Raw genomic sequence first — 26,624 nt, 5'->3', positions numbered from 1 at the left:
TGTCCTATTCTTTTTGTGGATTGTTTTAGAAATCAGAAGATCACACACAGTATGTTGCTAAATAAAACTGTTTGCATGTATGTTGAAGATAAAAACACAATGAGACCTGTGAAGAGAGATTTAGCAACATTTCACATTTGTGCTTTGAGCAAAGCTGTGCACTTGTTCATTTTTTGGTTTGAAAATAGCTTTAATGTTTAATGTGCTACTGCATCTACATCATAATAGCTTGTGCTTTTTGTCTCAGATTTGAAGATTTTAATCACGAGTTCTCTTGTTCAGGTGTGATGCAAAAACAGGAGTAACACACACAGAAGGGTAAACACTAACAACCCTTTTGAAAGGCAACAACAAAACTAGTTAGTGTTAGTGATATAAATAATACTATAACATATATATACTTTATGTTTCTTCACTGTCCATGTAAACATGACTACAGCATGACTAGAGTAGCTGGGTCATTCCACTAGAATGGTTCAAATTGGACTTTGACATTTTCAAATGTTTTGCTTAAATGTATCATTGATATGTATACCTCACAGTCAAACATGTAACGGGGTTGAGTGTGACGGGGTTGTGATTTTTGCACAAAATAGCCGCTGCTCTACATCCTGTATACCAGAGAGAGAGCACATGGCATGCATGAGATTCAGAATTAGCATATAGTTTTGAAATAAAAAAAACTTTTTTTATAAGTAATAGTTTTCTATCTTTTTTTCATGTGACGGTGTTGAGTCACTGAGTTTGGCGACCACAATATCACAAGATAAATGACCAAAATTAAATAAAAGAAGGAAGCCACTTGCCTGTCTTTGCTGTCCTGTTGTCCAAAAGACTTGAGTGATGTCACTTCTTGATGTATATGGATCATATGGATCATACCATTGTTTTTGTGGGGGAGATTCATTTGTGTTACGGGGTTGAGGGGTTACTTAGGTACAGAACTAAATAATGTGATTTTAATAAATAATTATCAATTAATTTTGAAAAATAATATCACAAACAAACACAGACAGTTGTTTAGGTTGACATCAAAATATATGGACTTTTTTATAGTTGTATTTGGTATATTCTAAGTATACTTTCGTTGAAGGCCATGAGGGACATGACAAAATAGGTGGTGTCAGCAAAAATAAATAAATAAACAAAGTTCTCATAAAAAGATCAAATAAAAAAAAATACACTGTATTAAAGGAGATATTTCAATGTATGTGTAAAGCTGTTAAAATATAGATTTTTGTGACCCAGTAGATAAAATACACCTAAAGAGGAGATGAGGACTCAAAATGTGCCATTTCCATGGAATGACCCAGCTATATGGAGCATCTCTTTGTGTGACCCTTGGTGATGCCGAGCATGTGTGTGTATCCCCAGTGGTTTCAGAGGCTTATGGAGGCGACATTTATTTGTCTTGAGAGTACAGATGCCCTTGGCCAGGCACTCTGTTGTGTCCCCTCTGTCCTCTGCGCATGTGTGTGTGTGTGTGTGTGTGTGTGTGTTTGGGAGGGAGGGTTGGGGGTTCAGGGGGGTGTTAGGTGCGAGAGACAATTTTATCAGGTGCTTGTGGATTTTACTGTGCTATTTTTCGTTTGCTTTCACACCTGCTGCACTGACAGCATACGTGTGTGTGAATGTGCATGCGGGTGTCAGAACAACAACAACAAAAAAAACATGCTGATGGAAAAGGTGATGGCTCCTGACCCAGTCTGAACTGGCTTTTTGCTTAGCCCACCAGTGGTTAAGCAGACCAATAAACAAAATGCTCTGTTGACTTTTCAATGCTCATTTTACTCTCACAGTCCAATGTACATATTTTTCCTCATTTCTTTTACTATCCTTGGTAAATTAGTTTAGTAAATCATTTGGTAACACTTGATTTGGAGTGGTCTTCTGTTACATGATTAATAAACTCTTAACAGATTATCAGTAATACATCAACAACATATTGAAGTAGCCATAGTGAAGCATCTGAATACTTTGAAGTAAATATCTTGTACATGTTCTATTTATACATTACTTACATTAAGCAGATGTATTGTTAATGTTACTTCCATAATGCAAAACTTAACCTCAAGCCACACCCTGACCCTCACCCTGGCCCTAATCTTAACCCTAACATTAACCTCAACCCAAAACCTATTCCAACCCTTCATATGTTTTTGACATGTTACTGGGAGTTCATTGAGTGAGTGTTTGTTTAATCTAAAAAGGACCACTCAAAATAAAGCGTCACTATTTAACATTAATATCATAAATAAATCCAGTTATATAACTGCAATCAATCTATTAGCAACAATATTTTAACAAAATCATTTAATATTAGGCCTGATCATTATTTTGTTTGCTCTCAGTTGTTGGTAATATTTGCCTTAATTTATTTTCCAAAAGAAAAGGCTTAATACATTGAAATCTGTTTTAGAAAATTAAAAACTAGTTAGACCTTATATGAAGGAAAATAATCTGGATGGTCAGAGGGTGGATCAGCAGTGGCATACAGTCAGCGGGGTGCTGACCTTATCAAGCCAGTGGACTTCCTATTAGGGAAACCACTGAAAAATACATGCAGGTTTTGGGCCTAATCAGTGCTGGACAATGCATCATCTATAACAGTATATCATAGAGATGTTCCCAAGGAGATTCATGTGAGTCCAAGTTCAGCCTCCAGTTACTGGGGTGCGACTCTGTGTCATGTCTCGATTCTTCAGTACAGCATTTTAGACACTAGATGCAGGAATAGCATTTTACAAATTTAAATGATTTTTAAAAACCCAGCAGGTTCAACATGGTTTCACATTACACGCCTTTCAAATGAGGACAGAACAGAAGAGCTCCACAGCAAATATGTTGTTTAAAGGAAAATGGCATAGCAACTTGAAATTGTTGGTTATACTGTAGTTTGTATAATGTGTAAGCTAGCTAGCTAGTGTAATAGCTATTCCAACTGACACTTCAGTAAATTTTAAGGCAACATAGTCTGTAATCTACTAGAACTTCAGATAGATTTGATTGCATTTGATTGCATTGCATTAATAATTGCTCATGACTGTGGCAAAGATTCCAGGCCATACACACAAAGTTGAAATTGGCAGGTTTTAGTTAGTTATATTAATTTTTTTTCAGCCTAAAATAACCCAAACTGCAGGTTCCGAGTTCATTTGTGAGACTTTTAAAGGCAAGGCCAAGTCACAAAACCAGTCAACTTGAGTCTGGTATATCAGAATTGTCACACTAGCGGTTAGCAATATTGATAGATAACATTAAATGTTATTAGATCTTTTGCTGGGTGCTTCAGATTGTTTAGAAACAACAGTTAAAATATATCAAAAATACTAAAAATACTATAAGTACTAAGTTTACAATCTGAAAATTAGGGGTGTAATTAGGTACCTATTTCGACTTTTGATTTTTTAATACTTGATTTTTGTAGGACTGGGACCCCTTATTGATTTTTCAATATTATCCATCACAGACATGAAATCAATAGGTAGAATCATTTTTTTTCAATTTCATAAGAGTGACTATTCAACATTCCAGTCCTTTACTTCATTATTTTATTTCCCATGCAGCAATGGGTTATCCTGTGTGCTGCTACATGAGGAAATGCCATCAGAAACAGTATTTCCCCTTCTTAATGTTAAGTTTAATAAGTCTTTTCACATCGAGTTGCTTTTTATGAAGGAAAAAGCAGATGTGATTTTTAATGCACTGGAACCTTTGTCCTGATGTACTTATTTAATTAAAACTTTACAGGAAGAAGACAAAGAGGAAAAAATTTATTTGTTTGACTTTTTTTTTGGGGGGGGGGGTATTAAATGGTATTAAATAACGATTTAAATAAAGACACATTTTTGTGTTAAAAAAATCTTGATTCTACACAGATATATTACAGATTGGTTTGGCTCAGATAAATAAAAGTTCTCAAATATATCTTTCCCAGTATCTGTCATGCTGTCATCTAACAAAGTAAACTTTACAAATAGGGGCAGTTGTGGGCTGGAGGTTAGGTAACTGGCCTTGTGATCGGAGGTTGCCGGTTCGATCCCCAGTGCCGACAGCACACAACTGAGGTGTCCTTGAGCAAGACACCTAACCCCCCCAATTGCTCCCCGGGCACTGTGGATAGGGCTGTCCACCACTCCTGGCAAGTGTGCTCTCTGCCCCCTGGTGTGTATGTGGTGTTTCACTTCACAGATGGGTTAAATGTGGAGGTGGAATTTCCCCATTTGTGGAATTAAAAAAGTATCACTTCACTTAAATCACAACCTCAGAATGAAATCCCCCCTCATCTAGCCAGATGGCTAGTTTTGATAATTGACAGTGGTTTTCATAAAAGACAGCAAATAGATCCTCAGAAGAGACCAAGGGGTGTATAAGCAGTAAACAAAACAAAAAAAAATAAATCAGCACATACCAGCATGCATTTCCTACTAGTCTAACCTGGTCTGGTTTATGTTCGTCTGGTACTGGTTTAGCTGGTCACCCAGCAAGGTCATGCTGATGACCAGCATAGCAGCATTAAAAACACAATATTTGTTGGTTTTACTGGTGACCAGGCCTGCTGGTCTATGCTAGTTTTCTAGCAGGGCTAACATTTCATATAAGTAAGTTAAATTGGCACTGGTATGTTCTGTAGCTGTAAGAAAGTTTACTCATGTCAATGCTTTCATTCACATATTTAAGTATATTGAAATGTGATATGTTAAAGCTCATCCACAACTTACAAAACTAAATTGCTATGTAACACCCACAAATATTTTTGTCAGATTTACTAAGAAAGCCTGTGATTTCAATGGAAAAATAAGATCTCAATACTTTAGTAACACATTTAACACAAATACTAATCTAGATACTCATAATAAGCCATTCAAGAGGAGTTAATCATTCAACAAACACATTTTTGTACACAGTGTTCTTAAGCTTGCCGTTGGTGTCATTTTAAGTAAAGCAAAAAGACACTCTTTTAGCAGAAAGTGCCAGTACTCAGAAAGCATGGCTTCATTAACTTGCTAATGCCAACTTAAATATCATCAGACACTGTGCTGTATGTGTAAAATATTACATCCTGCACTAGTTCTCATTGTTATTTCTTTGCTTTCTCTCGGTAAGCAAGACATGACTGTCCTGAATCCCTCCGTCTTTTCTCCTCCTCTTTTCCTCCCTCTTGTCTCTCCTTTTGCCATCAATTTCACATGAGAGTCAAAAATCCTGCTCTGATTCCCTGTCCTTGCTTCCTGCACGCCAAACGGTCCACCATGAATAATTCAGCATTTTCCACGCTAAAAACGTACGATGGTGAAAGTCGTTCTCGAAGCCATTCATGCTATTTTAAAACCAGAGCTGTCACTTCTCAGTCAACCTTTCTCCTCTTTCTATCTCTCTCTTCCTTCGTCGCTCTCTCTCTCTCTTTTCATCCCCTGTTTGCTCCATCTGCCTCTCTCCTCCTCCCCTTTGCTCTCTCACTGCTTTTCCCCATATGAAGGCTCAGACAGAGGTTAACAGGGGAAAGAGCATGCAATCTGAAAGGGCTGTTACAGACTGACTCTGGGTTCAAGGCTCTGACAAGGACTTTATAACCGAATGCTAAGGGCACCATATTGGCAGCAAATTTTTTTTTTATTGAGCATTAGCATATTCATTTAATATTTCTCCCCATTTAGCTGTACCTAATTCCCAATGCCTCTCTGCTATCATCTATCTTAGAGTGCCATTGCTGGTCTAGGATGGTGAAAGGGTTCAAAACATTTATGTGTGACTCTGTGTTTGTGTGTGTGTGTGTGTGTGTGTGTGTGTGTGTGTGTGTGTGTGTGTGTTGTTAGCAGTACTGACTGACTGTTGAGGTGTGTGTGAGGGTGTTTTTTCGTCAAGTGAGATTTGAAGATAAAACCTCTGCTCCAGAAGAATAAATTTGGAAGGGTATATAAAACCTCATTTCCAAAAAAGATAGGACGCTGTGCAAAATGTAAATAAAAACAGAATGCAATGATGTGCAAATCATTTCAATCCTATATGTAATTGAAATTAGTATAAAAGACAACATACCAAATGCTGAAACCAATATTTTTTTTGTTTGTTTTTTGAAAAATATGTGGCCATTTTGAGTTTGATACCAGGAACATGTTCCAGAAGCTGGGACAGAGGCATGTTTACCACTGCACTGCATCACCTCCTCTGTAAGTGGAACTGAGAATACCAGCTCCACAGTTCAAACTGCTCCACAGTTCAAAGTCTCCTTTGTCATATTTATCATTTCATAATGCATTAAATGTTTTAAATGGGTGACAGGTCTGGACTGCAGGCAGGACAGTTTAGCACCTTGATTCATATCATGTAGAATGTGGTTTATTATTGTCTTGCTGAAATAAGTGAGGTCTTCCCTGAAAAACATGCCATCTGGATGGCAGCAGAACTGTGTGCTGTTAAGTTAGATGGTCCCTCTTCTTTTTAGCCAGGAGGACATCACCATTTCCAAAAAGATTTTTAAAATTTGGTTCGTTGCACACTTCTCCACTCCACCTCAGCCCATCTTAAATAAGCTTAAATAAGACTATTTCAGGATTTTGCATTTAACAGCAAAGTGATGATGGGTGACAATGGATAAAACAACATAAACAAACATATTTATTTTATTGAATGTAAATCATTAACCTTGTGGAAAAAGAACCAATATTACTTATTAAAATCTAGCAACACTGGCTCTTTTTTCTTAATTTCAACTGATTAGATGTGTGAAAAAGTAAATATAATTAAATAAATTAATTTATTCAGAGCTGGCATGCTTTTCAGAAGATTTGCAACAGCCAGTTAACAAAACTGTAGACTAAACATCAGCAAGTGGAGGGGGGTGGTAAGAAGTTATTTCTCACCTTGGTTTATCACATTGAATAGATAAATGGAGTTCATGAAGATTTTAAAATGAAACAGTTCCATCAAATTACAGCACCAGAGCTCAGCTCTGTTTGCTGTTAATACGAACCTTCACTCCGGTTCACTCTGGCCCAATTTAACTGCTTGTGTACAGCAAGACTGGTGACAGTTGGTGACAGAAAAATTTTTATACAGTAGCTGGATAAATATGGGGAGACTGAGACAAGTCCGAGTAAAAATACTATAGAGTCTGAGACTATAAAAAAAAGTTCTCAAGTCTGGACTTGAGCTCTCCAGTCACGCTTCACCACAGTGCTAGTGATCACTTTCTAAAAGCATCACATTCCGTAAATAACTGCCAAATATAATGTTGGTGTAAATAACTTGTTACACCACATTTTCATTATTGTAAAAATAATATCTCATCTGAGATATCAGCAACGCCAGTATACAGTGCATCCCTATCCCTAGAATGTCTGTGGTCTGAATGACAGCGATTGCACCTGTGTGTGTGTGTGTGGGGGGGGGGGGGGGGGGGGGGTGAGTGAGAGAGAGAGAGAGAGAGAGAGACAGTGATGCAGAACTAATACCTGAGGATCTGTTCTATTACAACAGAATGAACAAGGTCCAGCTGGGTCTCTCTCTCTCTCTCTCTCTCTCTCTCTCTCTTCTCTCTGCCTTTCTTTTCTCCCCTCTTTCATTTTTTTTTTATCCAAGCCCAACCCAGGTCTGAACTAAACTGGACCCTGATCCAACCCACACCATTACATTTACAGCATTTAGCAGATGCTCTTATCCAGAGCAACTTATAAGAAGTGCTTTGTCTGTCTAGAGAAAGTATCTTTGCTAGTTACCAAAAAGTAACCATAAAGTCTGAAACTGACTTTAGTACAACAAAGATCTGTATGAAACTCACCTGAAGTGGCCCATCATCACCCAAAGTGTCTAAATACATTAAATTACTGATTAAATCATTGCCTACCGCCTGTCATCGAATTGAAGATAGATAAAATAGAAAATATAAAACAACATGATATAAAACATTTCTCAAGCTTTTTAAGACTGACAGATAAATGTAGAGCTGTTCTCATGCTGTACAGTACTGATGCAGCAAGATGTTAAACTTCACCTGCTTCATCCTAATACTCTTTCTCATAATGTAGAACATACTACAAAAGCAGCGGGTTGGATTCTGAAACATATAAGGCTATATTATCTGTTCACATTCAGCCAAATGCTCATTGGCCAGGACTTCACAGCACGGATGCACAATGACCAGAGGCATACTGCGTAAGCTTCTTTAAGGCAAAGAAGAGGAATGTTCTGCAATGGCCAAATCAATCACATGACCTCAATCCAATTAAGTGTGTATTTCACTTACTGGAGGCAAAACATCAGGTAGTCACTGACTGCAAAGGCTTTTGCAGCCAACCATTGCTTATGACAGTTTAGCTCCTGAGTGACACAATCATCTACACGTTGGCCCTATCATCAGGAGATTGGGAATTTGAGCCTTGTTGATGCTACAGTCATCTGTGGTCAGGAATCCAAGACAGCATAAATAGTCTCGCTCTCCCTGGTTGGGCAAGATGGACCTCTGTCTACCCCTATCACCTAGTTGACATAACAGAACTGACTGTATACTGAAGGTATAACATATATGGCATATAAACAGACACTGTGTCCATGTTCTGTCTTTGTTTCTCCTTGTTCTTTCACTCTCTTATCTTTCTCCTACTTCTTCTTTCCTCTCTCTCTCTCTCTCTCTCTCTCTCTCTCTCTCTCTCTTTTCTTGTTTCTCTCTCTCTCTTTTCTTGTTTCTCTCTCTCTCTCTTTTCTTTTCTCTCATATCTACATCCCACTATCTGCTGCAGTCTCTATAAACTCTAGTCCGCTGCCTCTCTTCCTCTGACTGACCCCTCTGTGCAGTGATTTGGAGGTTTATGTCCTGTCACTGTCCAAGCAAAGACAGCAAAAGTTCCTACATGATGTACTGACAGGGTTCAAACTTCAGTCTGAAATAACTGTCTGAACCCACCAGGACCCGATCATTTCTCAAATATTTGTCAGGCTCTGATCTGTTTAAATTTCACGTTTGGGTCTCTCACCTTTAAAGGGCGCTGATACTACAATTTTCTTGAGGTGCACTTACGTTATGTGTGTCATTTTATGTACTAAAAAGAGTCATTATACGTTTTTTAACCAACTCTCTTTATCCCTTTGAATTAAACAGGGTTGTTTTTGTTACTGTGCCTTGAAGACTCCCAGATGTAAATGAGATTGTAATGAGAGTCTGTTCTGATTGGCTACCCTGTATTGTGCCTTATTCGAAAAGTAGTCTAGGTTGTAACACTTCCTATAACCTCAGCATGAGCAGGCAGGGCTTAACTGTCAAATAAACTGATATATGTAAATGTGTTGTTTTTTCTTGACATCACAAAAATAAATTAAAAATAAGTTGTTTTTGCAGTTTTAGTTGCCATATCTTAACTGTGTAGACCGGAGACTGTGTGACTGTGTTTGTATAAACCTAACCATGTTTACATGATACATCTAACTGCTTTATTTCAAAAGAGCAAGGGAATATTGATTTCCAATGGTTCCATGATATGAGCCCTTTAAAGACACTGGCCTGCTTAAATTTTTCCCCTTACTTAACTCTTCATACCTACAGACTAAAAATTTTGGGATGTTGTTTGAAGGCACCAACTGAGAAAAAAAGCCATTAAATAGGAATTTAAACTTAATTTTAGTTGATAATTACTCTAATTGCTTTTAAGTTTGTAAGTGAGGCGATGACAGCTGTCATTTTTGCTAGGTAGCTCAGGACAGGTGGAGACAGAACCTGGGACAAGTTCACATATAAACTTCATACTGAGACAGAATGTTCTTGGAATATATTTGGGTCCAATTAAAGTCTCTCATTTATCTCCTCCTTCTTCTGGTTCTCTCTTTCTTTCTCTCTCTCTCTCTCTCTCTCTCTCTCTCTATTTTCCCTCACTTCTGCTTCTCTTTTCTTTATCCTCTCTCATTTCCTTCCATACTCACTGTCTCTGTCCTACTTCAATTCCGTGCTCTCACGTTCTCTCTCGCTGTGCTTATATCTTACTCTCTCTCCCCATCTCTCCCTCTCTCATTCTGCTTACATATTCCTCTCTCTATTTTGTTTCTGTCTTCACTTTCACTTATTTTCTTCTCTCTTGCCATTCTCTCACTCTACTTGTATCTTACACTCTCTCTTACTTTCTCTCTTCTCTTTCCTCACTCTTACTTTCTCTCTCTATTCTATCATTTTCTCTCTCTCTCCTACTATCTCTCTCCTCTCTTACTTTCTTTCTATTCTCATCTCTCTGTTACTTTTTGTCTACTCTCACTTTGTCGCTCTCTTACTTACTTTCTCTCTCCATGCTCTCATCTCATTAACTTTCTCTCTATTTTCTCACACTTCCACTCTCTCTTACATTCTCTATCTTTTCCTTCACCTCTCTATCTACTCTTATCTGTTCTCTCTCACTCTACTTAAATCCTCCCTCTCTGCCTCTCTCTGTCCTTCTCTCTCCTTTTTCACTTTCACTCATTTTCTCTCACCTTTTCTTTACCTTGTTCACTGCTCCTGTCCTCTTTCCCAGCCCCCTTTTCTCTCTGTCACTTTCTCTTTTATTTTCTCTGCTTACTCAGCTTATATCTTCCTCTCTGTCTATTCTTCCTCTCTTACTTTCTCTCTTCTCTCTCCGTTACTTTCTCTCTGTATTTTCTCACTCTACTTATTGCTCTCTCTTACTTTATCTTTTCTCACGTTCTCTCTCTATTATCTTTCTCCTCTTTCACTCTTTTCTCTCTCTCTTCTCTCTGACTCTACTTACACCCCTCTTTATCTCATTTCTAACTTCTCTGCTTTCTTTATCTCTCTCTCTCCTGTCACTTATACATTTTCTCTCACTTTCTCTCCCTCTTGCCATTCTCTCCTCTCTCTCTTTTCATTTTCTCTCTCTCTCTTTTCTCTCACTCTACTTTACCTTCCCCCTCTCCCTCCCCTCCCTCCCTTTTCTCTCACATGTGCTCTCTCTCTCTCTTAGTCTTTGCCTCTTTCACCTCTCATTCTCTCTTTTCTCTGTTATGTATCTCTCATATATCCACACCCCAGTATGAACTGCATTATGAATGTCTGTCTCTGTGCAGTGATTTGGAGGTAAATGTTCTATCATCTAAATAAAGAGAACAAAAGCTCCTACATGATGCAGTGACAGGGTTCTAGGACAGGGTTGCTACGATATCACTGTGAGGGGTAGTGCAACTGTCTTCTGCATACTAGAGCAGTCCTGCCTCCTCTGGGCCTTTCTCATTTAATTCCAACTTCATCCACTGTCTGTCAGGACATGACACACGCTGGAGAAATTTAAATAAAAACACATAGAGCAGGAGAGCACAGTGAGCATGTCTGTTCACATACACTACACACTACACATTACCCTCCATCACTGAACTGATCCCTCACCAGCATATTAGACCATACGTGCCAGAGAGAAAGGGGAATGGGAAAGGAGAGAGAGAGAGAGAGAGAGAGAGAGAGACAGAGAGAGAGAGAGACAGAGAGAGGAAAGAGACAGAAAGAGAGAAAGGGGGATGGGGAAGGAGAGAGAGATGTAGACAGGAAGAAGAGAGAGGGGAGAAAAAGAGACAGATTGAGGGGGAGGAGAGACAGACAGGGAAGGGGGGTTGAAAAAGAGACAGAGAGAAGGAGAAAAAGAGATTAGAGAATGAAGACAAAGAGATAGAAAATATTTATAGTTATAATATTAAAAATAAAACCAAACACAAAAAAATATATATTTTGATCATTGTTAATAGTGATTATTACTATAATTAATGTGTTATTATTATGTGTTATTATTATTATTATCATCATTATTATTATTATGAGAGAGAAAAGAGTCAGAGAAAGAGAAAACTAGGCAGAGAGCGAGAGAGAAAGACAGGGGGACAGGGAGACAGAGAGAGAGATGTGAAAAATGAAAGAGCTCTGTCACTTCACAGACAGAAAGAGGGAAACAAGCAACAGAGAAGAGAATGAACAGCAATCTAACTGTCTTGTGTAAACAGGAGTGTTCTATCCATGTAGAGAGACAGAAAGATAGAACTGTCACTGCCCCCCCCCAGGGCTGCTCACCACTCTGGGCAAGTGTGCTCACTGCCCCTAGTGTATGTATATTCACTAGTGTGTATGTGGTGTTTCACTTCACGGATGTGTTAAATGCGGAGGTATCAAAGTATCACTTAACATACATACATGCCTAGTAGTTACAGTACTGTTCAAAAGTCAGAGACCACCTTTCTTTTCTTTAAAACGAATCAGCTCATTGTGCTTTACAAATTTGGGATGGATGAGTTTTCAGTTAACCGGGGGAAGAATTAATGTTGAACACAATGAAAAGATAGCCACCTTATGTTTTGCCCTCACCTGAGGGCTTTACTCTCTCTGGGAGGTCTGGGACCCTCCAATTGAAGCCCTAGATGTAAGTACCTATATGCAATAATAATTTTCATGTCTCATTTATATCATACACATATATACCTATATTTAATAACATATCCCATATATATTATAAATATGTAAGCATCTATATGTAGACATAATGTCCCTATGTAACAATAATATGTCCTATATGCATTGTATGTGTGACTACATGTAATCATTTTCTAAACCTAAGTCTATTTCAAACCCAAAACTCAATGTTTTTGTCTTGTCTGTTGAAACAAAATAAAACATGCAGTAAAATCATTCCTGTCCTAGGAGAACTTCCATCCTAAAAACTGGAAATTTAAAGAAGGAAAAAAAACTTCCTCAACTTTTAATGTAGCTTTAAGAAACTACATTTTAGTCAAAAGTAATTTTAATCCATTTCTACTTGTCTTTTCACAATAAAATGTTGACACAAAAGGTAGTTGAAGTTTTTTATACAGTGCACAATCTAAGAAAAGATAAGTGAAAATATGGAGACTTTCATACATCACTGATGTTCTGTTATAAGCACTTAAGTAAGGATCATTTTGTTGATTTTGATATTGTAGGTTGGCCCTGTTTTCTTTTGTTTACAAAGTCAGGACAAAATGAAACACACACACACATACACGCACACACGCAAACAACAGACAAAGCACAGTGTCATCCATAATTATGAGATATAAGGTCAGATAAACAGTGTAATTGAGGAAAACTGTCAGAATAAATGGTGCAACACTGCCTTATACTAAACCTCCTCACACAGACCCCAGCAATGTGCTTTCTGACTGCTGGTGATCAGCTGGAAGCCAGCGCATGCAGCCATGGAGCTCAATCTGCCAGAGCTATTTTTGAGAGGGCATTAAAAATTTAATCAATTGAATAAATCTTGCAGACATAAACCCAGGATTCGACTCGTATCATGTCCACCGCGTCTGTAATTTCCCCCAGATTGATCCATGGTCACTTTCTGTCCAGCTGCCCCTATGATTAGCTGATGATTAATCAGAATGCATTATTGATAATGGCTGCATGGAAGTTTTTAACTCACTTCTGACATAGGCACAGAGTCACTGACCATACCAGCAGTCAACTATTGGAAATCAAACAATGAAATAATTAAAACGATGATATTAAACCAAAATCATAAGACAACAGCCCTAATTAAATGCAAGTCTGAAAACCCCTAGTCAAACAATAAGTTTGGTGATTTTCTAAGTGAAACTATTCTATCTATTTGCAGAGTTTAACAAATGCAGCGAATATAAAGCAAAAAATAAAATATAAATTGTGTCATAACCTTTGCACAGGCCACATATTTTGCATTATTTTTTCCCCCAAAATGTTAAATTAACAGTAATTGTGTATCAAGTGTGTTATAAAAGTGACACACATCCACACAACATGTAATATGACCAGGGGCATATAAACTTTTGCATACAATTGTATACAGAAATTCAGTAATGGTTTCTCCTTTATGCTGATGATGAAGGTCATTATTTATCAATGTATTAATTCATTAATCAATCAATTTTGAAACATTAAAAAAATGATTAATACATAATTGATCAATTACGTCTTCATTTTTTAAATTTAAACTTCAAATAAAAATCCAAAACTCTTGGTGTATTGTTTTTGTCTATGTTCCACTACTGTGTAAATAATTCCTCTAGTCACATTTGTGTCTTGGAACAAAATAATGAAACTGAATTGGTGCACTGAATCATTTCCAGAAGAATTATAATCAAATCAGATCAAAATAATGTAACAGTTTTACACTCGAAACCATAGACAACAGCCAACTGACACATAGCACTGAACGCTAGGATAGAACAGTTCATCTAACTGTAATTGACTTTGAATAAGCTGCAGTATAGGCTCCCCGTTTCTTACACTGCTTTGCACCCCAGTACTGGGGGATGGGGATAGGGATTGAAGGGGTAAAAACTCCATGGAAACGGGCTACGGCTGCTCCAAAAAGAGGAGGGGGGTTTGGAGGATGGAGGATTGACCTTGAAGCGTGTTTCGCATGCGCAGACCTGCTACCCTTACACTTCAAACGAACAATTAGACAATGTTGGGGGAAGCTGTGTAAAGATTCAGGGTATGCGCTGGTGAATTAGTTGCATTATAGGTGCCTTTGAAAGACTGGGTGTGCAAGTGGTTTACAAATTGAAGCAAAATGTAGACAAGGCAGAGCTTTTACCCATTAAGTCTCTAAAGCTGACAGGTTTAAGGAGCTTGGTGGAGGGAGATGGTTCAGCATACCTCCACAAAACCAACTAAACACAGTTTTCCTTGTTCTAAATGTAGTTAAACAGCCATATCTGGTGTCTGAACTCTTCTCCTTTAGATTTGTACTGGACAAAAAGGCTAATGTAGTAGCATATCCTGATAGAAAAAGCGGCATAGACCAGTCTGGTCAGTAGCAGAACCAACTCTAGACCTGCATATACCAGGATAAAAGAGTAAAAACAGTGAAATGCATAATGCTTCATACAGTTTTTTCTGCAGGGTTGTGCACATCACTAAATCATTAAACATAATTCATGCTGGGAGTAATCCGTAGACTTATTTCTGGCACTGTATGATGTACTGTCATCTCTAAATTGGACAAAAGTGTGGACAAACTTGTGTGATGTGTGATGGTTTGTGCAGCAGTTAGCATGATGCAAACTGGAAAACAAGCTTCCATTACTTGTTAAGTACATTAGCTTCATAGATCCAGTGAAAACTGCAGGTGCTAAGTATATGGCTTATCAATGTGGTTGATATTGTAGTGAAGGGAAATGAGGAAAAAGTTGAAGTGAGTTTCACTCCTGTTTCACTCCTTTTAAAAACCAACTAGTCCTTCATAAACAATGTCACCTGCTCTTGCCTACATCCACACTGAAAAGAAAACAGTCACACAGGTCCTGCTTTAGCCTTTATTAGCATCAATAGCAGGCCAGACAGTGACAGCACTCGCTGCTTCCTCAGTTTGCTCTCACTGGAAAAGAAGCTAGCACTTGAGGTTAAGGCTTTGCTTAAGACTGTTGCGGTTTTCAGTCATTTGAATTTTAATTCCAAACTTGTCTAACCATATCCATTTACCCTTCACTGCTCCTGTTACCCATAACTGCCCTCATTGCAATTAGCTTCCTGACCAAACGTTAAAACAATAAAATGAAAATTGATTTTCTTGTTACTAAGGAGCTTTCCATGGCTCTGTCGCTGTCTGACTCTAATTCTCTCTCTCTCACTCTTTCTTTCAGCTTCTGTTCAGTCGGCAGATAATAAGTAATATACGTGACATCTTTTGAAATGGATAGAATTACTCATTTCTTGATATCAGACAGTCTAATATATATTACAGTGGGGTTGAGTGGAATAATAATGAACTGAATTAAAGTTAAGGGGCAGAAGCTTTTCTTTCTAGTACAGAACACACTTCTGCTGCCTTCAAGCAAGTCACTTAAACCACTTTCCTTTCAAAATGCTCATGTCAGTGTTGCTGATTGAATAGAAAAATATGCAGCCACTGTTGCGAACGCAAAAATGATTATATTGTGTCACATTAGTTACATTTACATGCAGTTCTTAGTTAGTCTAAGAAAGTGGACTGAACCATGGACCACTATACACACAACATACATGTTGTATGAAACACTAGTACATTTATAGTTCCCTTTACATATACACCAGTATAGTGGTTTGAAGTGCAATATTCTCTATTATAGAGAAACCTACTGACTCAGATTTCTATACAGTAGTAGTGGTGATGGGAACCAGTCTACAATGCAAATATCGACATTTTATTCACAATACAAAACCGAAAGATGACCTTTATGTGCCCTTGATTTTTTAAATGTAATGAAAGTAAAATAGTGGGAAATAAGAACAAATAAGGTTTCTTTATATTTGAGGCCTATTTTGAGGCCTGTCCTTCCCAACAATCACCACAGTTGTCCCAATTTCAGGCTGGTGTTAAATGATTACCTCCTCAAATTATACTGTATAGGGTTTAATCCAATTTCAACATCACTGATCTACTCACATGGCTATACTGATTTTGAATTGTAAATTCAAATAAATAATATTCTATATTAATGACTTACATGTCTAAATCTATTTGGGATTTTTAAATCATGCTACGCTTAGGTCAGCCAAGACTTTGTCAGACTATGGCAATCAGATTGTATTGTTTACCTACCATATATCATATATTACAGTCTAGACGTCTTAGTTAAACAATACTGGTTCTTGGCAGTTCTAGAAAAAAGCCTGACATAACGGTTTCAATTATTTAATAAGGCTTCAGGTCAAATTTTGCAGGAGTTTTTCAGACCACATCATATCTCTTTACAAATTAATGCACCACACACAGGCTCGAAAAGAAGGGCTAGCTCGATGCTTAGGTCTCAATTGCAAAATCAACATTATGCTGAAGAAGATATGATGACAATAGTAGATCATTCATTTACATCATCAAAAGACACATCCTTCACTGAGTTTTAATTGAACTCTCTTTGAATACTCTTCCTAAGCACTTGCAAGCACCTGATTCATCAGTTTGGGGAGGGGTCTGAAGCACAACTGATGTTACAAGACGTTCTTCCTTATGTTGTGTGCAATTACACACTTCCTAGAGAGGTATCCAAATCATCAACACTTACACAGTGTGGCTTTAAAAGAATCATCTGTGGTTTTAATATGGCATAGCTTAAAGAACCTTTTCTGGCATGTTACTTTTAAAGCCAACTTGGAAAACAGGAAAAACAGCACATTTGCCTTCCATGCTGTAACATATTTTTTAATGAAATGTGGTATCAGGGAGGGTCTCTGAGCTAGCTGAGTGTTTTCTCTCAATGATAGGTGGGGTTGAGGGAGTGGAAGGTAAACATGATTTCATATCGCTGGTGCATGGTCACATAATCAAAAACAACATTTTAGAGGCGGGCTTAAGTCATTACATTTTGATGGACCATTAAAGGAGAATACGCAATTTGGCTTTTAAATGATACATCTAAATCTGACCAGGAACATGAACTAACAAGGTATAAAAATTGGGTTTTTGGGTTTCAGGCTGCCTTTAAGGATGTAAATGTTCCCATTTCATGCAAATCAAGAAAAAAAGGTTATAAAAATACAAATAAATAAACAGCATGAGTTGGCAGTCAGACTTTCTTGGTTGGGAGGGAAGTTAGAGGACCGTTCATTAGGGCTGGTGTCTAATGAGCAGGGCAGGACCAACAACAGACACAGGAAATGCATTAGCCCTAGACAGGAAGTGCTGCCTGATATCCACTGGGTGGGTCACTACCTCTCTTCTGAAACACACAAACTTGCTATGGAATCAAACACTGTCCAAAGGAAATAACCATAGGACACCAAACGTTTGTTGATATTGTGTTCTTTTAAAGGCAAACTTACACAATGCACGCAAGTCTTACATAACATAATACACAATGTCCGGTCAGGCTAATCAGAATGGAAAACAATGCATTTATTCTAATTTGCTGGTTTTATTCATAATTGTCGCACCAGCAGGGCACCGGTACTAATGCTTTGGCTGGTCGCCATAATCAGTGTGCTGTTTTGTTTTAATTATGCTTAAACATCTAAAGAAAAAAATTCCTGCATCTAAGGACTCAAACAAGAAATGGCTGTCAAAAACGGGTGAAATACATGTTGCTCTTACAAATTAGACTTTGTTTGGAGCTTCTCTCAGTTCTTAAAGGACAAACTTATAATTGCGGAGTCTAATAGCCAATCTAACCCAAAGGGTGCTAAAGTTTTCTTAGTTTGTGTTGTGTACTTTAACATCATGCTCATACAAAATATGAGCTAACTACCTACCATTATCTATGTTTTCATGATGAGACACATGACAACGGACCAATCCTTGCTCCACCCAACCAACTTTTGCTAGGCTTGTTTTACAAAATGTTGGCAAAAATCCTATTTAAATCCCATCCAATGACACATTTTAGCAAATATGTTAACAATTGAGCATGTATAAAGTGAGCTAGTGCTAGCATGGTTACAAATTTGTTATGGCTGTTTCCAACCTAAAACTACACAGTCCAGTTCAGGAGCACACTTCAAAATGCAAACTCAATGTTATGTATCCTCAAAACAAGCAGAGAAGGAAAGAACACCAGCACTGCTGCCATCACAGTTGATTCCAGGTACAGGGGTCTGGCATGGGGGTGAAGTTCATTCTAGCCTGTGCCCTCTGGTCCACTGTCTGTGGCTCAGCTATGACTGAACAATAGGACTACAGTCACCACTGCAGCTGTGCTTCAGCCTGAGTATTACTATATAATTGGCACCCTCTGGATATGTAGCAACAAACACACTTGTAAATACAGTATTTTATATATATAGAGAAACCCTCCTCTCTCCCAACTGGGGGCTGTCATGGGCGGGATTGGTTTATTTCTCACATACTCAGATTTGTTTCTTCAATAGCTTTTGAATGGGGGCAAAAAAGGTTAATGTGTAATTTTTTATCGTTAGCATCCAAGACAATTAGCTGCCATTTAGTCTGTGTCTGAAACTGATGTAGAACATGTTGATTTCTGTGGACTGTAACCACTATGAAAGCTAAATGACTGTGTACCAATTACAGTGGCAATAATCAGGGTCCAAGCACTACATACCTTATGGAGCCAGTAGAGCACAAAAAATGGACAAAGCATTTATCTCTATTTATAACAGAAGTGGGGTCTAAAGGGGGATGAGGAAATTTCATACAAACTGACTTTTTGACCTTGGTATGGTAAGCAACAGATTGTTTTAACAAATAAGTCAAAATACAATGAAAATTGTACAATATGTGGACTTCATTTGTGTCTGCACAGTATTTTAGTCTCAGAGTGCACCACAATTTCCTGTTAAAATCAAAGGTTTTCTCCAAGGAATGATGCTGCTGGATTCTAAAAGAGCTTAGTTTCTGAACTTCTCTTCATGAGTTTTATGTCTGAACAATGTTCTAAGTGCTAAACTCTTCCAAAAACACATCCATAACATCCAATGATCCAATGACGTACATGACACATAGAAATAGATCATACTGTCATACTGTCACATACTTCTATGTGCATTAGAAAAAGCCCTTGCGGCCCAGTGAGTAAAATACGTGTTCTGGTGAAACAACAGCCTGCCACTAATGTCATAAGACGCTTGGTTTCATAAACTTCTCCCATCAACACAGAGCAGATAGAGATAAAGAGAGTGTGAAGAGAGAGAAACAGATACTGATATATTCATTCCTCTCTTGCTCTCTGTCTTTCTTTTTCTCTCTGGGTGTTGGTGTTGCTCCTGTTGCCAGTTGGAGGTTCTCCTGTTGCCTGTTTAAAGCTCCTCATTGCCCAGGGCAACGCGGTAAAGCGCCTGTCAGAAGCGCTCTCGCTGATAATGGCATGGCCGAGCGAGCGGGGGAGAGAGGCAGATAACACACGCCGCACGCACACATGCACACACACCAACACACTCACACACAAACAGCATCCTTTGTATGGTGTGTAGATTTGGGTCGAAGCATTCATCGTGCAAGCTTTTAGAATCATGGCACCGAGACGGGCATGCCACATTCCTGCACATTTGTATCCAGCTGCAGGTATCGGCAGTGTGTTTATATTTATCAGCTCTCTAGCTTTTACCCTGCATCTCCATCTCGTCTATGATAGTGCCATAAATGACCTACTTATGCTCCTCCCACAAATGTGTTCTTTCCTAACAATTGTTTCAAGATTGGACAAGCTTTACAGAATGACTGAAAAACTGCAGTTCAATCTAATAAGAAACTGTTTGTCTTGGAGTGGGATTGCCCATTTTTTCACACATTTAGTGATAGCTACTTTGACTCACTAGTTAGGTCTCCTTTTATCACATGATCCTACCAAATTGGCAGCGTGAGGTGCATTAAGGGCACATGCCTCCTCCAAGACACATAAAAAAAAAACACTGCATTTTTTTCAAACTGCTGCTAATGCCATGTTACTGAACATGATTGGAGGAGAATGGTAATTCTTTTATATAGCTATGAAATGCCCGTGTTGGTTAGCACTGCAGTAAGTAAAGGGTTTTTGGTTTGTAATTGAGCTAACATAGTCTTGCTTAGCTACAACAATGGAGCTCAGTAGTAAAGCAGTTTAATTTGTTGGAATCATAATGATCTGTAAATTGTGAACAGTGGACAGATGTTAAGATTTACGTGATAGTTCAAACATGTATTTTGTAACGTACTTTTATTGTTCACAGATGAAGAACATTTGTATGATGCTGGTGTATGATGATGTGCATTCCATAAACATGTATATATTAACCATGGCAAATATGTACATGAAAAATATGAGATATGGGCACCAGCAATTCTCATATCCCTACTACAAAGTACATAGTAAAGATTCTGCTATTCCACTGTGAATAATGTACAGGTTTGTACAAAAGTGTTTTGACCAATGTCCTGTCATGCTAGCCTAACCTTACTATGAAACCTTGCTTGCAGGTGGAGCATGGATGGGTCAAATCCACGCATCATGTCAATGCTTTACGAAAGTCCAGCCACAGTATTCCCTAAAGTGCTGATCTCATGCCAGATCCTTTACACCACAACACTAATGAGGATCATTCAGAGGAGAAAGTTGAGCCTGATCCTGGATCAACATTCAACAAAACCACCAACAAGAAAGAAGCTCTTCCACTGAAGTGAGTCCACATCAAAAACGCCCGTCAACTATGGTAATAGGACAACAGCTCAGTCAAAAATAACCATGCATTAATGAAGCAAAGCTCAATGTTAGGCTTATTGTGCTAATGATGGGTGACAGAAGGTGCAGGAAAAGTCCTAGGGACACTTACAGGAGTACAGTCCAGTCTAGAAAGAGTTGTACAGGGTTTTGACCTGGGCTTCTGACAGTAGAGCAGCACAATGTAATTACTGCTTAACTGACTATGTAATTAATTCCCTAATTATATAAATACATACAAATAATTGTGTGATTTCAATTGTAAATCTAGCGAAATGAGACTCTCTAATTATCTAATAGCCGTCAGGTCATTACTTATACTATCCTATATTACGCCCTCACCTGCACAGATGTGTGCGCGCGAGAGAGAAAAGCCAGAAAAAGAAGTTTACTCACCAAGGGCTGTCGCGCGGCTCCTGCTCCGTCCTCATCTGCCTGTCTGTGCGCCCGCGTGTGCGTGTGTGTTGTGTGTTCTCGCACGCTCACTGTCACCTCCTCCTCTCTGTCCATAAGTCACACGACGACAGCATCCGTGTTTGTTCCCAAATCAGGGCGAGTGCGCGCGCTGGCGAGTGTGCGTGCGTGTTTGCTCCACATGCCAATCACTTCCTCCGCTTCACACAGCCTGGAGTGTGTGTGTATCTTCAAACGCATGGACGAGGAGAAAATGAGCCCCCAACCTCCCCTATAAGGGGGTCTGCCGGAATAGCAGGGCAGCAGAGCGCTCGCTCTCTCTTCTGGAGTGCGTGTATGTGCGTGCGCGCGCGCGTGTGTGTGTGTGTGTGTGTGAGTGTGAGGGTAGAGAGGATTGGAGCGCCGACGCTTTCTGGAGCTGTTGCTGTCTCTCTGTCCGCGCGTTGTTTGGCTTCACTGTCAAGGGACTATCTCACAAGTGCATGGAGAAATCAATTACGTAGAACAGTTAAGGGCTTGTGGATAATTAGAAGAAAATGATAAGTGTTTGTTGAAGTGGTTTCTGAAAGCAAGGCTGCACGATATGTTGTTAATAATGTCAAACTGAAGGATCACCAGTAAGCAATATGTATCTCAAGTGCGAGATAGCATCACTTCCACATATGGATCATTCTGCTGAACTGGTTCACAGAAGGTGTTTGACTGGAACTTTAGTCTAAAATCCTTTTGCTTTAAATGACCTTATGTCTTTATTTTGTTTATTTTATTAAAACCAGTGATCGAACATTCAGTTTTGTCATCACCAATACAATACTGCTTCCAAAACTTTACCAAATGTTTCAGTAGCAACTGTTTCGTTTGTGACTGTTTTGAGCACAACTGAAAAATGCTAACCAGTACATGACTAACCTACACAGCTTTGAACAGGTGTAAACGGATAAAGTCATAATCATTTTTCATTCAAATTTTAAAAAGTTTCATCAAAATTTTAAAAAGTGCCACAAAAATTTCACAAATTTAGAAGTTAGGGTTTGTGACCGCCACCACCCAATATACACTGTCCTATAAATGATGATTTCGTATACACAGTGGCTAATATATCACAATTAATGCCCTGGTATTAAATAGATTGTATCATAATGCTTGTAAATATTTAAAGTCTGCATATTCAAATCATATTAATGAACATAATTTTCATATATAGATTGACAGGGAGAGTGTAAAGAAAGAAAAAACATAAAGCTTTTGTAAAAAGCAAATAAAAACAAACAAACAGAAAACATTATTTTATCTGGTTTTGAAACAAACTCTGGACATTTTGCCTAAAATATTCAAAAGCAAACAAACAAGCACACACACACACACACGTGCGTGCACACACACACACACACACACACACACACACACGCACACACACACACACACACACAGCTCATCTGCAGTAGTCCCTCCTTATAAATGTTTTCTCATGGGAGTAGTACACGCCAGTGTCACAGTGGAATCCGAGGGTCAGGGTTAAGGATATTAGTAGCCTGCTGCTCCTCTAAAAAGTGAAGCCTCTTTTTCCTTCCATCTCCACCTCAGAGACATGAGACCACTACAGACATGAAGACTCTGACCTTAGCTTTGACCCCTTACTCAACTCCATGGTCTGTCTTGCCACAGAGGAAAAAACTTGCATTCAGTTGATACTCTCTCTCTCCCCCGGCTGTCTATCTCTATCTCTCTTTCTCTCTCTCTCACACACATACATTTTTTATACAATGTCAGTATGAAGAGCCATTATTACAACTGCTTTGTAATAATAATATAGCCCATGTGTGCATATGTAAGAACCTACTTATAACTCCCAGGCTTATTACATCCTGGGCTTATCATTCAGTAACTACAGGGACTTCAATTAGGTTGTTTGTTCTTAGGTTGTAGGAGTGTGTAATAAACCTTTGTGGGCAGGCTTTAGCCATGTAAGGGGTTAATAATATGTTCAATATTTGTTATATACAATATTATACATATGGGGTATTATTATTACAATATTATAATCAATTACATATGTATGCACACAGTACATATGTATGTATCCATATATAACAATAATAATAATATCCAATGCTATAAATATGTAAGTACCTATATGTAACAAGAATGACCTATACATATTGCACAGTGCTGTGCAAAAGTCAGAGACAACCCTTCTTTTATTTGATTTTCATTCAAAACAGCAATTAACTTCAAGATATTTATTTTTCCGCATCAGCACAAAAGCAAAAAATGCATACATTAAAAAAATGACAGAAGAATAAACAACTAAATGTAATATAATTTTTTCAGTATTTTGTGTGCCCACCCTTTGCCTGTATTACAGCTTCTGTTCTTTTCAGAAGACTTACTTTTAGGTTTTCAATGAAATCTGCAGGGATATTTTTTGCAGTATTCCAAAACCATGGTTGTTAATATGGAGTTCTGGGAAGGCTTTGCACAAGATTTTGGAGTGTGTCTGTCTTCAGTCTTAGAAGTCGGTCTCATTTTCTGCTTCTCACAATCAAAGTAATTCCTATTACAGATTTATCAGCCCATAAAACCTTACTCTACATCTCGAGTGTATTTTTCATCTGTTTCCTTTTCTCAGTAGCGCTGAGTTGTGGACAGGAACATCTGTGGATTTTTTCCATCAGAAACAGAAGTGGAGCTTGATTTCATCCTCTCTCTCAAAGATTGAAGCTTTAACTTCTCTTTATGAGATGGTGACTGTTTTGGGGGTCTACCAGGTCTTGTATGGTTGGTAGAAATCTGAACCTTTCAATCATATTTTGGACACCAGTATTTGAAATTCTTGTTTTTTCACTTATTCACTTTTTTCTTCCTTATGCGAATGGAGTACCTTTTGTGTAACTTCCTCAGAAATATCACCTGAAAAATTCATTTGTTCTTAACGACAGTTTTGAGTGGAAATTGAATAAATGAAGGATGATCTCTGATCAAGTGGATATGTAAGTACCTATATGTCGTAATAATGTATCCTATATGTATGTATTGTAGATATGTAAATACCTACATGTAACTCATGGATATGTGACACACACACACACACCTACACACACACACACACACAGTGCTCATAAAATATTTTATAAGCAGCCTACTTGTGACATTCATGCATAATTTGCTCTAATCAAACTGCTTACTTTTTTACATCTACTTAAATGAGCAATTTAGTTTAAAGTGCTATTACAAATTTCTCTCAGGAACAGCTCTTGAGAAGTTCTGTGGCCATGATTAACCAAAATCTACATTTAAATCACTAAGTGTCACTGTCATTTTTCTCTACAGTCATTTCAGGCGAAAAACAAAAGCTGGATCCACTAAAAACATCTCAGCAATTTTCCACTTCTAAAATGTGTCAATGAAAGAGAAATGTGTTCAAAGACGCAGTTGCATTGCACTCATTTAAAATCCTTAGATGTGACAAATTGAGGCCACATTTTAAGTTGCCACTCTTGACAGCATACACACAGCATTAGAAAATAGATCCTTTTCGTTGTTTAGAGCTGTAGAGTTTGAAGTGTTCAGCTGGAATCTACTCAAAGTGCATCCTGTTCTTCTTTCCATCTTCACTTGCTGATATTTATTTATTTTTATATTCAACACAAGACAGCAGGACACCAGGGGCATGGAAATGGAAGCTCAAACATAATAAATATTTGAAGTATCATTCTGATTTAGGACAGCAGCCCTGCAATATTCATGATATTTATGTAATCTTTTAATGCACAGAGGGCTTCGTAGACTACTTATCAAATGCTGTTTGTTGCTAATAAAATGATGCAGTGAATTGACCTGATTCAAATGTGTACATCAGTGGTCTCCAACTCTGGTCCTGGAGAGCTGCTTTCCTGCAGAGTTTAGTTCCAACCTGCATCTTGTAAGCTGCACTGCCCGTTACTTAACTCTAATACATCTGATCAATCATGGACTTGGGAAGAGGTTATTAGCTGGAGCAGGAGTGGCAAACTGTGGTTGGAACAAGGCTCTGCACAATTCCCCATGAATTTTGTCTTTAGGTTTACTGAATTGTACAAAGTGTTTATATTTCATTTATGTCATTCATGTACATAGCTGGATCAAGTCAATTCAATGCATGACCTTTTTCTCCTGTAGCCAGCTCATTATATGGTAAAAAGTATGTGAACGCCGTCCATTACACCGGGATGAGCTTGTTCAGTGCAAAAAATGATCTCAAATATAATCAATAAATCAAATATTTATTCTGTTGCTATTTTTGTAAGCTAAATTTAAGATTATGTTATTTTAGACATATTTTACTTGTTTTGAGTAATTTTATCTCAAAATATTGGCAGATAAGCTTGATTTAAGAAATGTGTTTGAAGCCAACAAAATGATCTGTCAGTATATTGAGATAATTTTACTTGATAAAATTACCTAAAACATGAAAATGTCTAGAAATCAACTAGATAATCATATAATGACTACAAAAACACCTCAAAATGAGAAATATTAGATAGATCAACTAGATTTAATATCATTTTGTTTGAAAAGTGTTTGACATTCCATTCCAAAACCATGGGTATTAATGTGGAGTTCTGGGAAGGCTCAAGATTTTGGAATGAGTCTGTGGGAACCTATTCAGTCAAAAGAGTGTTTATAAGTTCATACACTGAAAGCCTTGCTAGCAATCAACATTTCAATTTATCCCAAAGGTGGTCAGTGGGGTTGAGGTCAGGGCTCTGTGCTGACCACAGTTTATGGGCTATGAACAGAGGCACAGCCATGTGGAGACTCAAGGTTTTGCTCCATCAGTGACAGATATAGTCATTTTTTGGAACATGTAGTCATGGTTACTCTCACTGGATATTGGTGATGACTGGAAACTGCAAAATCAGGACAATTTTTTTCTAAAAAAAGGTATAACAAACAAACATCTTAACAGCAGTAGGTCCTCCTTATAATACTCCACCACATGATTTTCATGTACAGGTTCACCTGAAGCCTGTGATCACTTGAAGAAAATAATGTTAAAAATAACAGTTTTTAAGGTTTAACCAGTGCATCAAGTTGGCACATTTCCACATCTGTAGCTCATAACCCTATTC

At 38.0% G+C, this 26,624-nt stretch overlaps 1 protein-coding gene across 1 annotated transcript in view; it reads right to left on the bottom strand.

The window, feature by feature from the left end:
- The window catches only part of LOC108427150 (leucine-rich repeat and immunoglobulin-like domain-containing nogo receptor-interacting protein 3), a 78,131-nt gene extending 56,189 nt beyond the window's left edge, over positions 1–21,942 (bottom strand). The window contains exon 1 of the mRNA XM_017697102.2: positions 21,496–21,942. The gene's annotated coding sequence lies outside the window, so the exon portion shown is untranslated. The remainder of the gene's footprint in view (positions 1–21,495) is intronic.
- Positions 21,943–26,624: the final 4,682 nt, after the last annotated feature.

This window comes from Pygocentrus nattereri, chromosome 19 (genome assembly GCF_015220715.1).
Source record: "Pygocentrus nattereri isolate fPygNat1 chromosome 19, fPygNat1.pri, whole genome shotgun sequence".
Classification (NCBI taxonomy): Eukaryota; Metazoa; Chordata; class Actinopteri; order Characiformes; family Serrasalmidae; genus Pygocentrus; species Pygocentrus nattereri.
Note: the sequence above shows the minus strand (reverse complement) of the source record. Positions and strands in the feature narration are given on the sequence as shown.